This window comes from Bos indicus, chromosome 21 (assembly GCF_029378745.1).
Source record: "Bos indicus isolate NIAB-ARS_2022 breed Sahiwal x Tharparkar chromosome 21, NIAB-ARS_B.indTharparkar_mat_pri_1.0, whole genome shotgun sequence".
Lineage (NCBI taxonomy): Eukaryota > Metazoa > Chordata > Mammalia > Artiodactyla > Bovidae > Bos > Bos indicus.
Genome location: NC_091780.1, coordinates 61,710,088 through 61,724,039, shown reverse-complemented (window position 1 = coordinate 61,724,039; position 13,952 = coordinate 61,710,088). Strand labels below are relative to the sequence as shown.

General features: G+C 40.7%; 1 protein-coding gene across 9 annotated transcripts in view; it reads right to left on the bottom strand.

The window, feature by feature from the left end:
- VRK1 (VRK serine/threonine kinase 1) overlaps positions 1–13,952 on the bottom strand; it is an 84,521-nt gene that overhangs the window by 51,333 nt on the left and 19,236 nt on the right. For 2 of the 9 annotated variants that reach the window (XM_070775672.1, XM_070775673.1), the window contains exon 2: positions 6,018–6,124. The exons of the other annotated variants lie outside the window; for them this stretch is intronic. The gene's annotated coding sequence lies outside the window, so the exon portion shown is untranslated. The remainder of the gene's footprint in view (positions 1–6,017; positions 6,125–13,952) is intronic. 9 annotated transcript variants of the gene reach the window in all.

Sequence of the window (13,952 nt, the reverse complement as noted above, 5' to 3'; positions counted from 1 at the left end):
CTAAATGATTTAATTAGAGAAGATTCCTGAACTTTAAAAAAAAAAATGTGAAACTACAAAATGAAAGATCACACCCACATACTAATCAACCCAGGATGATCAGCTCTAAGATACAACCTAGTCTGGTAAAATTACTGAAATTAACAATAAAAGAAAATATTCTTTGTGCTTCCAGGCCAAAAAGAAGATATTCTGCAAGGAAAGTAAAATCACATTGTCATCACATTGACAGCAACACTTTATGCCAGGAAAAAAGGGAAGTAACATATTTAAGACTCAAGGAATGAAAATACGAACCAAAGACTCTATACTCAATTAAATTTCAAGTCTAAAGACTTCAAAGTGTTATCAACATAGAAATGAGGGAAAGGAGTAAGAATCTACTAGAAAGCAAGTCTCAGATACACCAAATGACTAAAGAAACATCACTGTAAGAACTAACAGTGAGCAGTAAATAGATAATTATTTGCAGAACTGAGTCTCAACAAGGGTTATAAAGGAGATGATAGAGTATATAATAGGTATATGTTCTGACAATGCAGACATAGTACAACTGCAAAAAACAGGAAAACAAGCTGAAAAAAATCAACTTTCGCTCATATTGTGATGATCCTTGGTTTTGTTAACTAGGGATATTATAGGCAGACATGGAATAATGCAAATGAATAATTATGTGATGTTTTAATTCTACCATTGCTGTGTCCTTAAAAAACAGGATTCAAATATGGAAGGGGATGCAGATGAAAGAAGAGGCAGGATTGTATTTGGAAGTATCGTTTTTAATTCAAAAGGTAATTTTCTCTTTTACAGAAAGAATATATATATATATAAACACACACAGATATATACCTCTGTATTCCCAAGCCCTATTCACAAAAAGAAAAGCTGAGAAAAAGAAACAACACAGTAGCAAACAAAGAGCATTCCTAGTACACAAACTGTATTCTTGAAATACTATTTCCTGTTAAAACGGCGCCTTGAACAAATTACTGATTTCAGGTCTGGAGCTAGAAATATACAAGATAATCTTGGAAGATCTCGTCATTTCTAGATGTCAAGAACGCTATCAAAAACTACTAGAGTTATGTCAGATATGTCTAGGGAGTCAACCTGGAAGATGCTACCACTAACCAAAGATGATCCAATTTGAGTCAATAAAGATAATAACCATAATGGATTAAAACACACAAAATGGGTAAATCGAAGAGTTTATAACAGTAAGAAAACTTAAGTGGTCACCTCCAGAGGATAGCAAGAAACCACTCAATTTTGAAAACCAGTGAATAAAGGGAAACAATCAAGCATCCATCCTTCCTTTCCTATATGAATTGTACCACTAGGTAACCAAATAGAAGATGAAGAGAAATTTCTATTTACACAGAAAAATTTCAGCTAGTAAATGAGTAAGAATGGTTTTAGCTTAATCCCACTTCCACCTCCTAATGAATTAACGGATCCAGACATTGAGCACTGATAGACACTAACATCAAAAGGAGAGAACTATTCAGACAGTATATGCTTCCTGATAAAAGAAGACGCCACTAGCCATGAAGAAATCCTGCCAAAAAAGAAATAATAAACAAACAGAGCCTGAATCTGATTCAGCCTATCAATTCACAGGATATGAAGGGACCAGAAGAATACGATAAACTATGACACGGGAATGCAATCAGCAGAATTCTAACTGCGGGAAGGAAACCCTTATGGTGCATATGACCTCACTTCTTCAACAGATAAAGGAGGAAAAAAAAGATGGGGGAGAAGAAAACTACATTTTAAAAGACTTCAAAGCATATCTAACAAAATCTGGCAAATCTAAACCACAGTGTTGAGGGATACACATTTGAATGATAAAACTATAAAGAAAAGAAAGCCATTACCAAAAAAGCTGGAGTTGACTTTGGGGAAGCATAAGAAAGTTGGGATTTGGATGGCGTCCATGGTGGGCACATTTTTCTTGACGTAAGTGGTGGTTATGATAAAATTCCCTCGGATTCATTATGTCTGTATGTGCATAATAAGGTTTTCTGAATTGTGACATATTTTATGGTTTTAAACTTTATTTTACTTTTTTTTTAGGATACCTTTTTATTATTTATTATTTTTTTTTTTTTACAATATTGTATTGGTTTTGCCATACAAATGACTGTTCCTATAATTAACAATCACCAAGAGATCAAAATTGGAAATCCTTTCATACTCTATGAGCTTGGTCCAATCACACATACACACACAAAAAGATTCCAAAGTAAAACCTGTACTTCATTTCCTGTGAACTATTGGTGGCCTTTTGCTTTTTTATTCATGGGCACTCCTTATATATTTTATATGTATTAAAGAAATTAGTTCTTGGCGTTACAACTAATCTTCCCAATTTATTTGTCTTTTGACATTGTTTATTTTCAGTTTTGGAGTTTTATGTCATCCTTAGAAAGACCTCTCCCAGTAAAATTATTTGTTTTTTTTTTTTTTTTCAAACATCTCCTATGTTTTCCTTTAGTTATCTTATGGTTTCATAAAATTCTTTGCTAATTTTTTTGTCTGTCTACACTTATACTGGTATAAAATATGAGGTGGGAATCCAGCTTTTTTTCCCTTTTAGTCAGTCATCCATACACATTAGGGAGATGCACAAGTATTGGAGAAACCCACTCCAGTGTTCTCGCCTGGAGAATCCCATGGACAGAGGAGCCTGGTGAGCTACAGTCCATGGGGTCTCAAGAGTTAGACACGACCTAGCGACTAAACCACCACCATATATATCAAACCAACCCAAGTAAACTAACTATAGAAAACAGTTCATATAACTTGTATAATGTAGGTCCTTTGTATCACCAGTTTCTTTGGAATGGAATGGAATGGAAAGTTGGTTTCTAGTTAGTATTTGAAACTAACCTCATCCTTGGGTTAAAACTTCCCTCATACCTCCAGACTACTCCACATGAATGTGAAGAAATCACTGACATATACTCTGCTGCTCTTACAAAAAGGGGCCACTACAACACAGAATTTTCTTTAGAATAATCCTAACTTAAACTCCTTTCCTCCGGTGGCTTTTTGTGGAAAAAGATACAGCGGTCCCCATCCAGGCAGTCCTACAATCTTAGATGGGCCACAGACAACCAACAGCCATGTCAGTGCTCAGAGCTGGCTTCTGCTGGGTGTGAGAGGGTGACAATGACGGTAGATTAATAAATAAGCATCTGGTCAGTAACCTCTTAAAACATTTACTTTTAATTGAAGCCTAATTGCTCTACAATGTTGTGTAGGTCTCTGCCATACATCAGCACGAGTCTGCCACAGATGTGTTCCCTCCTTCTTGAACCTCCCTCCCATCCCACCCCTCTAGGTTGTCACAGAGCCCCAGTTTGAGTTCCCTAAGTCATAGAGCAAATTTCCCCTGGCTATCTATTTTACATATGGAATAACCTATCTTTTAAAATGTGAGGACAAACAAAAGACTTAAACAAATGCAGCTGGTTACGCTCACTTCATAAAAAGACTTTAGAAGTTTGTCTTCTCTTACCACAATATAAAGAGTTTAAACAGCATTTAAATTATCTATTCCTAAAAAGTTTGAAGATCTGCACTGTGAAAGCCTGACAATACCAAGTGCTGGTAAGGATGCGGAGCAAACAGAGTTCTCACGCACGAGCCAATGTTTCAACCACACTGAAGATCTGCTGTGCAGCAGCTGCGACCCGACCCAACAGTTTCTCTCCTGTGCACATGCCCAACAGAGACGGAAACACATCCACCAAACACACGTGAGAGGGCGACAGCAGCTTTACTCAGAGTGGCCCGACACTGGAAACCCACGTGTCTGTCAACAGGAAAACAGATACAATAAAATACATGAACCTCCAGAAACATCACTTTGCCAACAAAAGTCAGTATAGTCAAAACTTTGGTCTTCTCAGTGAGAACTGGATGTGAGAGATGGACCATAAAGAAGGCTGAGTGCTGAAGAATCGATGCTTTCGAACTGTGGTGCTGGAGAAGACTCGAGAGTCCCTTGAACTGCAAGGAAATCAAACCAGTCAATCCCAAAGGAAAGTGAAAGTCGTTCAGTCGTGTCCAACCTTTGGAGACCCCATAGACTGTAGCCTGCTAGGCTCCTCTGTTCATGGAATTCTCCAGATCAGAATACTGGAGTGGGTAGCCATTTCCTTCTCCAGGGGATCTTCCCAACCCAGGGATCGAACCCAGGTCTCCTGCACTGCAGAAGGATTCTTTACCATCTGAACCACCAGGGAAGCCCAAGAACACTGGAATGGACAGCCTACTGCTTCTCCAAGGGATCTTCCCAACCCAGAAATGAACTGGGGTGTTCTGAATTGCAGGTGGATTCTCTACCAGCTGAGCTACAGGAAAGCCCATATCCTAAAGGAAGTCAACCCTAAATATTCATTGGAAGGACTGATACTGAAGCTAAAGCTTCCAACACTTTAGCCATCTGATGCAGAGAGCCAACTCACTGGAAAAGACTCTAATCCTGGGAAATTTTGATGGTAAAAAGAGAAGCAGGCAGCAGAGGATGAGGTGGTTAGATAGCATCAAACTCAATGGAGCTTGATGGAGCAAACTCCGGGAGATAGTGGAAGACAAAGGAGACTGGGGTGCCCATGGGGTCGCAGAGTCGGACATGACTTAGCGACTGAAGACCACCCACCCAAATGGTATGTTGATAGAAGAACCCTGACACAAGACGACACACTCTGTGATTCATCTCATTAATCCGTGATGTGCTAAGTCACTTCAGTCGTGTCCTACTCTTTCGACTCCATGGACTACTGGAACCCAGCAGGTTTCTCTGTCCATGGAACTCTCCAGGCAAGAATACTGGAGTGGGTTGCCATTTCCTTCTCTAGGGGATCTTCCCGATCCAGGGATCGAACCGGCATCTCTTGAGTCTCCTGCACTGGTCAGCAGGTTCTTTATCACTAGCGCCACCTGCGAAGCCCACTCCATAATAACAGAAGTCAAACAGCAGGACCACGGAGTCAGGTTTCTGGGGCTCTGGTCATGTCGCATACCCCAGTCTGGGTAATATCTACATTGTATGCTCATATCATTAAAATTAATCAAGTTATACATATGACTTATTTCATCCTATTTTCAAATTTATGTAAAATTAACAGCTGATTACACAAACCTTAAGTGTTATTAACAGTCAGGATCCAATCAGGAGTTAAAATGCATAAGTAACTTAAAAAACTTATAATAAAAAATTATTAATTTGTAAAAGGTACTATTGACGATTAAAAAGGGTAAGAGAACTCTAAGGAAGAGCAAAGGCAGGGAGCAGGTACAATCTACAAGATCAAAGGAGAGAAGACAGAAAGGAATTCCTCACTGGATGGGCTGTGGCCACAGCCCACTGGGCGGCAGAGCCCTCGAGGGCGCCTGCTGTACACAGGACTCCACCTGCTGGGGTCCTGGTGGAAACAAGATAACTGCTACTGGGATGCGAAACAAAGCCATGGAGGATAAGCATGCTTTGCTCATCCACTCTTTAGAAGGGTGGCAGGGGCGGGGGGCGATGGGGGTGGGGGTGTTGGGGAGACCAAGCACACTGCAACAGCAAGAGAAGCCCCTTCCCCACTCTGCCTAGCAATGTCCCTCCCTCACCCTCTACTGACTAACCTAACGTTGTGCTGGAGAGGAAAAATGCTTACAGGGTCTAGTTCAAGCATCATCAACAGAGCAAAGAAAGATGTTTATGGAATTGAGAGGCAATAAATTGATAACCTGCATAAGTTCCACAAAGGCTGACAAATCTCTGTACACGCACACACACTTGGGTACCAACCACATCGGAACATTTTCACCCAGCAAGTGTCCCTGGGCCCTCTTCTGCTGCCACCCACTCCTGTTCTTCCAGCAAAGGCTACTGGCGGTGCCCTCGGGGTGGGCCACTTCCTTTGGAGAACCTACTCTGCCAGCTCTGCCTGAGACCTCATCAGGCCTCAGACCTGAGGGAGCCCCCTCCTGGCACCACCTGCACCCTGTCTGACCTTTGCTCCGCTTGGTCACTCCTCTTATTCTCTGGTTCAGAGTAAAAGATGTCTCCGAGCTTCAGAGAATATGAAGTCTCAATCTCCTTGTCCTTTTAAGAGGATTTCTGAAAAGAAGAAAGGAGAAGTACTTAAAATCAGAAGTCTCTGGTCAAAAACTAATAAATAACATGACCATAAGCATTTGCCTCAGTAAAGAACTTAAAATATTCACTGGAATTAAACAACTGCTTTAGTATATTATAGGTTTCTCTTAACAATGAAATCAATACCTACATTAAGGTTTCTATTAAAAGAATAAACCAGAGGGAACAAACATCCACCAAATTAAATCTTTCTGCATAATTTCTGCCCAGCTGGAGCAAAGCAAATCCAAGTTATGATGCCCAATCCAAGAGAGAGATTTCAAAGAAAAGAAAGTTCACTGTCACTAACCATTACATAATCTGACCACTTCTTCTCCCACTGACATTAAATGAAATTCAGATTCAAGTAAAAAGCACATGAAAATGTAAATCAACACCACACTTTACTGAAATCATTCACTGGTATATTCCATATTAGCATATTCACCAAAACTTAATTGTAAACAGAGTAATTATGGTACTAAAGTTATTAAATACACAAAGCAAGCTTGGGACTATACATATTCAAATAGAATTTCAGTGGCAGATCAACTTTTATATCCGAAACAATACCCTAATTAATAGTCAGCTCTGATAATAAAATGGTCCTCTGTTTTTCAGATAACATTCCAAAAAAAGTTCTGCTATGAATATTAAAAGAAAGTTTTGTGAAAAGATTCTTAAAATTTCAATAGCTATATTTATCACAATATGGTACTGTATTTAGACAACCGGCATTTTCCAAGTCCTGGATTCAAATCTGGAATTTTTTTTTAATCCTCTGTTGAAGAGAGAAAAAAAAAGCTTGAATGAATCCAACAATGCCGCTTACACTCAATGAGCTCTGAATTCATCATATCCAAACTGGGAAATTACAATGCTGTATAAAGCTTGTCACATATTGGATGACTAGCCATACATTTTCCCTAAAATAGGTGTGTACTTGAGTTTCTCTGAGGGGATCATATATTTTTATGAAATTTTGTTTCAAGTCGTAAGTTCTCTGACGCTTTTAAACTGCACAGAGACACGCTGATTCAAGGATAATTTTGAACAACCTGGACTATCCACCAGGCCATTAACACGGTACCAACATAGTGCTACCTCTGCTCTCTGCAGCAGAGAGCACTTTCTCGCCCCCACTCCCCATATACACTTGCTGAAGATATTTTCCATGCACAAAGATCTAGCTCTTCTGCAGACACAACCTCTCAAGTTTCAGTCCTGTTCTTACTGCTTATTGCACTTGATAAATGTTCCCTATAAGTTTATGAGCTCCCTAACTATGAGACCTGTCTTACAATATACTGCACTTGGTAAGAATTCAATATATGTGTCAAGTTATACAGCAAAAAGGTTAATACGTTATCTTTTCTCAAGTACCTGACATCTAACTTTATGCTTAATATACATCCAAATGGAGCGGACAGTGCCACTCCTTTGAAAAGCCCAGCAATCGAAATCCACATCAAACCCTATTTAGTCTCCTCAAAACTGTAATTCTCCTTCCTAACTCATAATTCTCAACAGATGACCTCATCTCCTAGCTCAGAGAAAAAAGCCAGAAACTTCAATGGGAGTTCCTCTATCTTTCCAAGACTCAAACCCACAAACCACCTGCATCCACTTCAAGTCCAACTTTCCGTCCATCCTGTCCTCCTCCTCCATCAACACCACCAGCTCCTTCTTCAGCTGCATCCCACCCCCTCCTACGTCCTGACCAAAACTATTAACCCCTTCTCTCAAATATTCAACATCTCCTTCAACTAGAGCCTTCCCATCAGCTTTTAAATATGCTCATGGCATGCCTAGTTAAAAAAAAGAACTTTTTAATTCCCCTCTGCTATCATCAGTACCAACCATCTTAAACTTACCTGTACTTACTAATGTACCCTTTCGCTTCATGTCACCACAACTCACTCCACCTGGACCATGAGTCCAGTCCGACCACTCTCACTCTGGGCACTAAACCCAAGTACCCTTCGAATCACCTCACTCACCCTGCTCATTCCCCAGCAGCACTCAACACTGCTGTTCACCCTTTCTTTTGCTTTCTCTTGCTTTTCTTGCATTTTGCTTTCATTCTCTTGCTTTTGCTTTCTCAACACAACACTTCCCTGGTTCTCACTCTACTGCTTCCAGCCCTCACAGCCTAGATAATTTGGGAGACACAGCAATGAGTAACAGCTCATTCTTTCAAGGAATTTGTTCCACTTTTTGAGTGTATTTTTCCAGGATTGCACCACTCTAAAAAAGCAGACCATCTATATTTCCACAGTTTACATCACAATACAAATTTTATAAGAATAGATTACATAAAAGAAAAACATGCTGTTAAGTAAAATTAAGGCCTCTGGAAATAAAGTTAAGAGCTTTAAAAGTAAGATGGAGGCATATACAAAAAATATAACTGATTGATGTGACTTCCTTAAGCTAACAGATCTTAAGAGTTCATAGCCTTCAAGCAGTATGTGCAAACCCACGCCCCAAGCAGCACTACTCATAACCACGCAAATGTGGAAGCCACCGAGGTGCCTGTCCATGGGTGGGTGGATACACAAAATGCGGTATAAACATGATGCAGTATCTGCAGCCTCATAAGGAAGGAAATTCTAACCCAGGTTACGATAAGGAGGCACAGAGACCAGTGGTATTATTTCAAACGTTGCTCCTGTAGATGTTAATTACACAAATCTAGCCATTATCACAGCAGTAAATAAAGGTCAACTGTGAATGACGTGAACTCAGGAAGGAGAGGAATGGTTTGTTCATTCACTCATTCATTCATGCACTCAGCAAGCACTCACTGATAACCTGCCACATGCCAAGCACTGCTCTAGTTCTCCTCTAGCTCTTCACTGCTCTCCAAGGAACCAGACAAAGGTCCTACCTTTGACACTTACATTCTAGAATAAAGAGAATAAAACCTACCAGAATGGGAAAACTATCTAATATTTTAGAGGATGTACAGGGTGTGTTTGAAGAGAAGAAGAGCATGGTGGCTGGGGGCGGCATGCAGTGCCAACAGAGAGGTCACTGGCAGCCCCCCTGAGAAGGGGAGACCCGAGCAAGGGCAGGAGGGACGTGGGAAAGCTGGCCATGAGCATCTGGGCAGAGGGCTGAGCAGTGCAAAGCCCCAGAGTAAGGAGTGTGCCATGCAAGCAGAGACAGCAAGGGTGCCAGGTGGCTGGTGTGGAGTGGGCAAGGGGAAAGGAGAAGTCGGAGAAGGAACACAGGAGCAACAGATCAAGGGGAGCCCCAGGGGCCACTGCAAAGGCTCTTCTGACTTCAGCAAAAGGGTAAACATGGTACTAGGAACAGGTATTATTGCATCTTGATTCACAATCTTTCAAATCAGTCAGGATGAAAATCATACTCTGATTACTCAAGTCAAGAATTCTCCCACTGACCAATTTCTCACCAAAATTTTTACATTTTTTAAATATTTCTGGCTAATGTGAATTAGTTCATCCTCAAAATTTATTCCGTCTATAAGCTGAACTTGATATAAATCTAAAACCTTAAGTGCTTTAGTCATTAAAGTCACCTCAAGGTAGGATTGGTTTTATAAAGGACTGAAATTCATTTCCCGACAGCACAGACTAGGACCAGACCTTACCCTCCCTTTAACACACACATAGGTCACGTGGTAGCACTATTACACTCAGTGGCTGCAACTCTGGGACAGGAAATACAAAACTTTACTATGCTATGCCTCCTTAAAAATTTAAAATAAAAATAATACTGAATCCTACAGAATTCTGTACTACAATATACAGTGTCTGCTTCATTAATTCATTTGCTCAACAAATATTTACCTTTGTGCCAGGAACTGCTCTAACAGATGGAAATAAAGCAGTAAACAAATCAGACAAAAATCTTGCCCTCACTGAGCTTATATATTATGTGAGGAGAGAGACAATTTTTTTAAAATTTGAAACATGTGCTATGTCCACTGGTGACAAGTACTGATGGAAATAATAATAAAGGAGGAATAAGGGGTGGGGTGGGGGAGCTGGGGCTGAAACTGAAATGTAATCTGGTAAAGCCGCACAAGAAAGTGACATTCAAGTAAAGACTGGTGCTTCCCAGGTGTCTTGGTGGTAAAGAATCTGCCTGCAATGCGGGAAACGTGGGTTCAATCCCTGGGTCAGAAAGATCTCCTGGAGAAGGAAATGGCAACCCATTCTGGTATTCTTGCCTGGGAAATCCCACGGACGGAGGAGGCCAGCGGGCTATGGTGCATGGCATCCAAGAGTCAGAGACGACTTAGCAACTACACAACAAGAAAGCAAGGGAAGCCGGCCAGGCGGTGATGAAGACGAAAAGCATCTCACACTGAGGGAGCCACAAGCACAAAGGCCGAGGGCCAGCGCCTACCCAGCACAGCAAGGAGGCTGGCGCAGCTGGCAGAGCGCGTACTGGCTGACGCCAGACGCCTAAGAGGGCCAGGTGCGGCCATCACGTCCAGGACACAGGCCACTGTGAGAACTGACTCTGAATCTCAGTGAGGTGGGAAATCATGGCAATGTTTGGAGCAGAGGAGTGGTATGCTCTGATTGAGGTTTTCAAAGGACCACTCTGGTAGACGCGTCAAACAGACTTCGGGGGCAAGGCAGAAACCGCTACCAGGAGAGCGTGGCTACTGGAATAACCAACGCCTGCCTTCATGCTACTGACCAGTGAGAATGGCAAGCTTTTAAAAACTGATTTTAAGCCACCCAAGAGAGGGATACAGAATAACAGGAGGTTTTTCCAACCTTTTTTTTTTTTAACTTTATACAAGCTATCCACTCCCAAAAAAACAAGTCTCCAGTGCCAAGTCGAAACAATCAATATTAGTGACAGATGGTCTAGGAAACATGCTAATCATCTCTTACTCGAGATTTTCTAAGCTCTATCTCACGGGAAGTTAATTCACCAGGAAATGAAACATTTGAACTCATTTATTCCAAAGGCCTTTATAAAACACCTCCAGTATATGTGCTGGGCAATGTGCTGGGGCTACAAATATAAACACAAATAAAATGCAACCTTTGGCTTCAAGAAGCTGCACTTAGCTTCATGCAGAAACACCATCACACAGTTAGGATTTAATATTAGACCATCAGCTTCAAACAAGGATCAATAAAAAGCTCGCCAGGTAAAAAATGTTTCTGAATTCTTCTTAATAAATAAAAACTATTTATTAAAGAAAGTGAGCAGTTGCAGACATCTACAAGATCAAACTTTATTAGTTTCATGGTGGGGAAAAAAGTGCCTCTTCCAGTGATGGAAGTTTTTAGGCCATTAAGAGCTATGAAACTCCTGTGTCCCCTTTTTCACTGAGTGGCAGGAAGTTCAAAAGAAAAGTATAAACTCGATTACGTAACTACCTATTGTGGGAGGCAGTAATTCTCAAATCCTGGCTACACATCATGATTACCAGTAGAACTGTAAAACACTAACGGCCCTATTTCACAAGAGCCCCAGTGCCTTATGTTTTAATCCTGCACAGGCAGCTGTGAAGTGCAATCTGGACCACTGGTCTACATACATCATCCCTCCATATCGTCAGGGGATTGGTTCCTCCACCCTCTTAGAAAGCAAAACCCACTCAAGTCCCTTACATAGAATGGCACAGTATTTGCATATAGTCTATGTACATCCTCCCATATACTTTAAATCATATCTAGATTATCTATAATAATACAATGCAAATGCTATGTAAACAGCTGTTCACATGGCAAATATAAGTTTCACCTTTCGGAATTTTCTGGAAACTTTTTCCGAGTATCTTTGATCCACAGTTAGTTGAATTCACAGTTGACTGAACCTGTGGATGCAGAACTAATGGATATAGAGGTCAACTGTGTTCTGGCGCATCTTCCTTTCCTCATTAAGTCAATCATTTTCAATTAAGGGCTCTATTACATACAACTCTGTTGCATCAGAAAATTTTAATAAAAGCCTCCTTCATTTTAGAAGTTGGGTAAAAAATATAAAGTAGTGAATGAATGCTTCAGAAGGACTCCCCCGGCCCCACCCTACCCAAATCACCTTTTTCCCATCCCACCCCAGGCCAAAAACCTTCATTCATATTTCAAACTTATTTGAAATTAAGAAATAATTACATATTTGGTATAAATAGCTTCCTGCCTGTCTACAATAAGTCAAAGAATAAAATCAACTAGAAGATAATCAGTCAGTAAGAACTTCATCACCTCTTTTGCTAAATTGTATCAATAATTTGAAAGCAATACATCTACAGACAATTCTCTTACAAATGAGCCAGCTAATCAGAAGCTGATTAATGCATCTGATGAGTATGAAGAAATCATAGGAAAAATAAAATATAGAATCTTGAGTTTATATACGCTTCCCAACAATATACAGGGTCTCTTTCATATATTTACTTCATTTTATCCCCACAAATCCTACAGTTGAGACAGAACTGTGAGGATGACCACAGGAATGAATGCAGAGTTACTACCAATACCATTTACCATAAACTAGTGAGAAGCAGGAAGGTTTCCTCTGACTTCCTGTTAGGGACACCCAATCAATCTCCTGGGAAAAGGCAATGGCACCCCACTCTAGTACTCTTGCCTGGAAGGCTGCAGTCCATGGGGTCGCTGAGGGTCGGACACAACTGAGCGACTTCACTTTTCATTTTCATGCATTGGAGAAGGAAATGGCACCCCACTCCAGTGTTATTGCCTGGAGAATCCCAGGGACGGGGAAGCCTGGTGGGCTGCCGTCTATGGGGTCGCACAGAGTCGGACACGACTGAAGTGACTTAGCAGCAGCACCAGTGAGAAGCAGGAAGGTTTCCTCTGACTTCCTGTTAGGGACACCTAATCAATCTCCTGGGCTTCCCTTGTGGCTCAGCTGGTAAAGAATCCATTTGCAAGGCGTGAGACCTGGGTTCGATCCCTGGGTTGGGAAGATCCCCTGGAGAATAGAAAAGCTACCCACTCCAGTATTGTGGCCTGGAAAATTTCATGGACATTATAGTCACGGGGTTGCCAAGAGTTGGACACGACTGAGCGACTTTCACTTTCACGTTTCAATCAATCTTCCTAGTTTCACTTAAAGAAATGACACCATGCGTGTCAATACAAGTATGAAAACTAATCATGGCTGTTATGAATACCCTCAGCAACACTAACAAGTTAGTTAGTGTTAGTCACTCAGTCATGTCCAGCTCTTTGTGACCCCATGGACTGCAGCCCGCCAGGCTCCTCTGTCCACAGAATTCTCCAGGCAAGAATACTGGAGTGGGTTGCCATGCCCTCTTCCAGGGGATCTTCCCGACTCAGGGACTGAACAAAGGTTTCCAGCATTGCAGGCAGATTCTTCACTATCTGAGTCAAACATAACACAACAAATCATGCAAATTTAGAAGTGAACTCCCATAGATAATGATCCTATCAATTCATAGGTTTATGCCTGAAAAACATTAAGCTAAACTCAAAGAAACATTAAACTAAACTTAGGACTGTGACACAATCTTTAGAAGCAATTGTCATACTAGTCATGTTTTCACACCTAAGCTGCGAAGAACTAGGTGAAGACTCAAACTTCTAACTTGGAAAAATAAAGTAGGTTATCTTCATAGGAGAAAAATTTCCTCCTACTCAGATTTTTTAAACTTGTATTAAAAGTGATTAACATTAGATTTTTGTAAAAAGTTTTAGTACAGTGAATAAAATGTTTAAAATACAGTATCAGATGTATTTCAACTTTTATTTCCTTTAAATGACATCCAAAAGTTCTAAAAGAGGAACACTAACGGCAGAACTAAATTTAACCGAGAATATGCAGTGTG